The following is a 6,571-nucleotide window of genomic DNA, read 5'->3' as shown; positions in this document are numbered from 1 at the left end:
CTTGAAGGGGCGGTGATTTTTGTCAGAGAGGTGGTTGGCGCACCCATCAAATTTTGATATGACCCTGGCTACAAAATGTTAAACTATGTAGATGATATTTTAGTTCTTATTGAATGTCCATAGGAAGTGTTTGACCAGGCTGCAGGAAAAGTGTTAGATGTATTCAGAAAAGATATGCATCCGCTATAGCTGTCGGGTGAGCTACCCGAAAACAACCGTTTAAGGTTTTTGTGCGTCAGGCTGTTCATGCCCTGTGGACATTTGTGCTCGTCGTTTGAATCAAAGAGCATGAAAGCGCTTCTCTCTTTCCACTTAGCACATTAGAAATTAGTAAAAAGAAGAGTCGTTAATGTGTGCCTCGTCAGCGCTTTCAGAAGTGCGTGTCCGAACTCTATGCAAAAAAGTTATGATGTTCAGGTTGACCGCTTGTTGTCTGCCGGACACACGAAGGCTTGAGTATCAGCTGTAGCGGAAAGGATTTTTAAGCAAATCAAGCATGCCGAAGCCGATTGAGCACCGCGTCTGCAAGTGGAAAGGAAAAAAAAAACTTTTAGTACTTCGGTATATACATGATGCCTCCCGAAAACTGAGGGGGATAGGGCAACGCGCTGGTGGTTTTTCTCGCTGCGGAAAAACTAGCAAAGCTTTTCAAGTTTGCTTCGCAAGCCAGGCGCGGCCATTGTACTGTGAAGCACAGGAAGGGTTTAGTGCCTTCAATCACGAGCGTGGTGTATGTGATTCCCCTCTCTTGTGGAAAAATGTAGGCGGGACAAACAGGAAGGTGCTTAAATGATCGTATCAATGAAAACCAAAACAATGTGTACAACACGGTACAGGGCCATCTGGTGTTTCATTTCCACGGCCACGGCTGTAAGCCCTACTTCGAAAAAAGCAAAGTGCTGGTATGTTAGGCAGGATGCGCCGAGTTTCTCGTTCACCCGAGTTTTATCCGAGTTTGCTCGACGGCAGTCAGTGAACGGAGATACCGCGGCGCGCGCAAAAGCTACAAGCAAAAATTAATGTAGACAAAATGCCGCGTACCACAACATTTATTTATTTATTTTATTTTATTTATACATACTGCAGCCTCGGTGAGGCTATTGCAGGAGTGGGTAGTGAAAAAAAAGGAAAGGAAGAAAACGAGATACAGGCGCAAAAATAAATATGAATATCAAGTATATGTAAAGCGAAGGGCCGTACCGACAGCAGTACGGCCCTTCGCTTTCCGGATGGACGCGGAGCGCTGATCACGACACCTTTCGACTTTGACGGCACCTGCCCGACTCTTCGCTTCTCGGATCCACAAGGCACACTGGACACCACAGCGACACCTATGGTTGAACAACTCGTCTGCTGGCAACAGGGGTCAGCCCCGGACAGAAAACTACATAAGCAGCTGCCTCGCTATGCCACTCTGGGATCTGGCGCCGACATGGCCACCAGAAACTTACGCCTACTGTTTATGCAGATGACGTACGCTGCTTACGTGTTCGCCAACTTGACGTGTCCCCTGAGCGCCGAGAGCGCCGGATTGACCGACAGCAGTACGGCCCTTCGCTTTCCGGATGGACGCGGAGCGCTGATCACGACACCTTTCGACTTTGACGGCACCTGCCCGACTCTTCGCTTCTCGGATCCACAAGGCACACTGGACACCACAGCGACACCTATGGTTGAACAACTCGTCTGCTGGCAACAGGCGTCAGCCCCGGACAGAAAACTACATAAGCAGCTGCCTCGCTATGCCACTCTGGGATCTGGCGCCGACATGGCCACCAGAAACTTACGCCTACTGTTTATGCAGGTTAGTTACTCCTACCGTTTCGTGAATGGCAAGCCATTTAAAAAATCGGCGTCAGATCCCATTGCATGCTTACTGTTCGCTGCAAGCAAACTGTGTTATTTTGGGTTAAGTTGCATTTTTAGCCCTGGTTGTCTGTCTAAGATTTACTTACTGCTCTCTGGAGATGTAGAACAAAATCCAGGACCCCTTTCTACTGAACAAGAACAGCAAATGTTTCAAGCTATTATGAAAATTCCATTGATGATGCAAGGGCAGTCCGAGATACTAGATGAGATCCGCTGCCTTCGAGCTAATCAGCAAGCAATGGAACAAAAGATAAACGATTTGAGTGTCAAAGTTCAACTCGCTGAGGAAACCGCATCACGCGTCACATCACTGCATGCCACGATAGAAAGGATTTCATGTCGTGTTGACTCGGCCACTTCTGCACTTGCCTCAATGCGTGATAGCCAAGACGACCTAGAAAATAGGTCTCGACGGAATAACTTGATTTTTTTCGGCCTTCCCGACACCGCGAAGGAAACATGGGCTGAATCAGAAGAAAAGATTACGTCCTTCTGTGCAGAGAAATTAAATGTGTCACTTGAACTACAATCTATGGAGAGAGCACATAGAATAGGGCGGTACTCTGAGCACAAGAAAAGACCATTAATAGTAAAATTCATATCATTTAAAGAAAGACAACGCGTCCTTGAGGCCGCCTCAAGACTAAAGGGAACAGGATTTGGCATTAGTGAAGACTACTCTAAGAAGGTTTGCTTTGAGCGCAAGAAGTTGCTTCAGTATGCTAAATCACGTGGCAGTGATTTCAAGCTTATCTTCAATAAGCTCAAAATAGGTAAAAAGACATACAAGTACAATGCTGATTCCGATAACGTAATCGAGTTAGACGGATAGCCATCACAGTTCGCTACATCTCAGAAGACGGCTCACAACCTGAATTTCATTGTCGTGAATTGTCGAAGTCTAAAAAACAAAAAACATGAGTTTGAATCTCTTTTGGAATCGACAAAACCACATGTAGTCATTGGCACAGAGTCATGGCTAGATAGTTCAGTCTACAACAGCGAACTATTTCCGTCAGACTACACTGTTTACAGAAAAGACCGCAACTGCCACGGTGGTGGCGTTTTTGTTTTGATCCACAGCAGTCTCAGCAGCACTCCCATCAACATAGAAAGCTGCCTTTGCGAAACGGTCTGGTGTAGGGTGATGCTCGCAAACGGCCACTCTGTAGCAATCGGATCGTTCTACAGGCCCCCAAACTGCAGGTCACCGAAGCCTTTGTTTCAAATTAATGACATCATGCTCTCGTTAAACACGACATATATTATTCTTGGTGGCGACTTTAACTTTCCCTATATTAAATGGGAAAACTTTCAACCGCAAAACAATTCCTCGTCTCTTATTTCCACAGCATTTTGCGAGCTGATAAAAGCCAACTCTCTGTTCCAGTTTGTTGAGCGCTCAACAAGGTTAGGATCAGCTAATGAAAGCATAATTGATCTGTTCCTCTGTAACGATCGAGATCTTGTGTCCAGCGTCACCGTAATTCCCGGTATAAGCGACCACGAAGTCGTTACTGCAAAACTAACGTGTACTGCTATGCGCCGAAAAAGCCCACCGCCACGGAAGGTGTTCTTTTATAATAAAGCAGATTACTCATTGCTATCTCTGGAACTTGACGGCTTTCTACCTGAATTTCGTCGACACACCTCAAACATCGACGTTAATTCTGCCTGGTGTTTGTTTAAAGCTAAGCTATTGTCATTAGTTCAAGTTTACGTCCCATCACGCATTGTATCGTCCCGACGGCAATCTGATAAGCCATGGATGAACCGCAACCTTCGATCAATTATTAACAGGAGGCACCGATTATATCGCAAATATTGCACATGCCCGGATTCCGACACGTATCTTAAGATGAAAGACCTAAGCAAGACTATCAACAAAGAGATGAGGAACGCTGAGGCTACATACCTGCGCACATTAGGTGATAAAATAAAATCTAATCCGAAAGATCTCTGGAAGTATGTCAAAAGTAAAGGGAACAACAAAGTAACTGTGCCTGATACTATAGATGACGTAAATTACGGTGATGACGTAACCAGCAAAACTGAGCACTTCAATCACTACTTCCAATCAATATTTTCCGGCACTGCTGCTATTGTGAAAGTCTTACCAATTCCTACCGACTTCGAACAAATGGAAAACATAGAAATAACAGAACAGGGAGTTGCTTCACTGCTCAAGAACGTTAAAGTTAGCTCCGCACCTGGTCCTGACCACATTCCAAACTATGTCTTAAAGAACTGTGCTGCATCTGTCGCCCCATTTTTAGTAATTCATTTTCAGGCATCTATCGAAGAGGGGTCCCTGCCTAAAGATTGGAAAAGTGGTAACGTAGTACCTGTATTCAAAGGCGGCGACAAGACAAAGACAAAAAATTACAGACCTATTTCACTAATTAGCGTCTCATGTAAGCTACTAGAGCATATAATTTATACCAACTTAATGAGTCACTTACAGAGCAACGGATTCTTTTGCCCCACGCAACATGGGTTTCGCCGGGGATTCTCATGTGACACTCAGCTAATCGAGTTCACCCATGATATCGCATCATCAATAAATAACGGACACCAGGTCGACTGCGTATTTCTGGATTTTCAGAAAGCTTTTGATTCTGTTGCACATAACCTTCTACTCATAAAATTGTCTGCCATCAAAATTCCAGCATCACTGATGAAATGGCTTGAGGCGTATCTTACTGGTAGAAAGCAGCGTGTTGTGCTTGAAGGACTGACCTCATCAGAGACTGAAGTCTTATGGGGCGTTCCACAGGGGTCCGTCTTGGGCCCACTGTTATTTCTAATATTTATAAATGACATAGGAACGCATCTTTCCAGTCACATACGCCTGTATGCTGATGATTGTTGCATATATCGCACCATTACGTCCCCTGCCGATTCATGTATCTTACAAAATGACCTTCTAACAGTGTCCACGTGGTGCGACAGCTGGAGCATGAAATTAAACTCTGCCAAGTGCAATGTCATTCGCTTCACTAACAAGAGGGTACCACTTGCTAAAGATTACTTTCTAAACAGTGAACCATTGATCGAGGTAAATAGTTACAAGTACTTAGGCGTTGTCTTTAAATATAATCTTTCTTGGAATGACCATATAGAGAGCGTGGCGTTAAAGGCTAGTCGTATGTTACATTTTCTAAAACGTAATTTCTGGAGAGCCCCCCATTAGGTAAAGGAAACGCTTTATTTAACAAACGTTCGTCCGATGTTAGAGTACGGCAGCTCTGCCTGGGACCCAGAGACAAACACAGCCATTAACCAACTGGAACGAATACAAAAACGCGCCGCCCGGTTCGTTACTGCCAACTATGATTTCACTCAGAGCTCATCACAAATACGTGTTAACTTGGGATGGCCACTTCTCGAGAACCGACGGAAATATTTGCGGCTTAAACTTTTCTTCAATATTTACACAGGCAAGACTGGTTTGTGCAGGGACACATACATAAAGAACCCAAGCTACATATCGCCTAGAACAGATCATTCGCTAAAGGTGCAAGAGTACAAATGCCGTATCAACCTGTATAAGCATTCCTTCTTTCCAAAAACTGTACATGATTGGAATAAACTGCCGCTCGAAATTGTTACAGCAACGCCATCTGTGTTCGTAACTTTGTTGTCGAAACATTTATATCTTTAGTTCTAAAATGTGTTTCGCTTCGGACAGAATAGGAGATTAACCTTTCCTGTCCGCGGCTTTTTGCCTTACTCGCTGTTCTTTTTTTCATTACATTATTCTAATTATAATTATTATTAATATTATCATTGCGTCGTATTATGTACTAAAGTGTATTTATATTGTATTTCATAATAACCTCTAGTGTAATGTTGTGTTAAGTACTGTGTTTTCAATATCAATATTTTGTTGTATTGTGTATTAGATCTATCCTTTTGTAACATCAATCATCTGTATTTCCATCATTTGTATACTCCTTCCCCCTACTCTAATGCCCAACATTGGGCGCTGTAGGTATGTAAGTAAAATGTAAGTAAATAAAAATTCTTGCATAGGTAAGGAGCGGATGCTTCCAGGCAGTGCATTCCAGAGTTCAATGGCCAGTGGAAAGAAGCTGTGCTTGAACATCTCCGTTCGGCAAAAGAAAGGGATAAGGTTGAGATTATGACAACTCCTAGTGATAGAAGGTGGACTGAAGTTCAAATAATTATTTAGTGTATCCGCTCAGAATGAATAAGCGTGAGTAAAAATTTCATGCATTCTAAGCGGCGGCGAGATGAAAGAACTGTAAGACCTGTAGCTGTATAATGGGAAGAAGGGGAAAAATCTCGGCTATAGTTGCGAAAAATGAAGCGCACTGATTTCTTTTGGACTGATTCTAACTTTTTAATATCGGATTTCTTATGAGGATTCCATATGATGCAGCCATAATCAAGAATAGGTCGGATAAGTGTTTTATACGTCATCCGTTTGGTATCCTTTGGAGCCTTACGCAGTGAACGATGGAGGTAACCGAGACGTCTAAAAGCTTTGTTACATATGATGTCAATGTGTTTCGACCATGACATGTCATGGGAGAAATGAAGACCAAGGTATTTAAATTCGGTTACTCTTTTTAAATCTTGACCATGGAAAGTGTACGTGAAAAGTGATGGAGATGGGCGTCTGGAGAAGGACATGGAAACAGTTTTAGAGAAATTAATGTTCATTTGCCATTCCTTG

This window comes from Dermacentor albipictus, chromosome 2 (genome assembly GCF_038994185.2).
Source record: "Dermacentor albipictus isolate Rhodes 1998 colony chromosome 2, USDA_Dalb.pri_finalv2, whole genome shotgun sequence".
NCBI lineage: Eukaryota > Metazoa > Arthropoda > Arachnida > Ixodida > Ixodidae > Dermacentor > Dermacentor albipictus.
Note: the sequence above shows the minus strand (reverse complement) of the source record.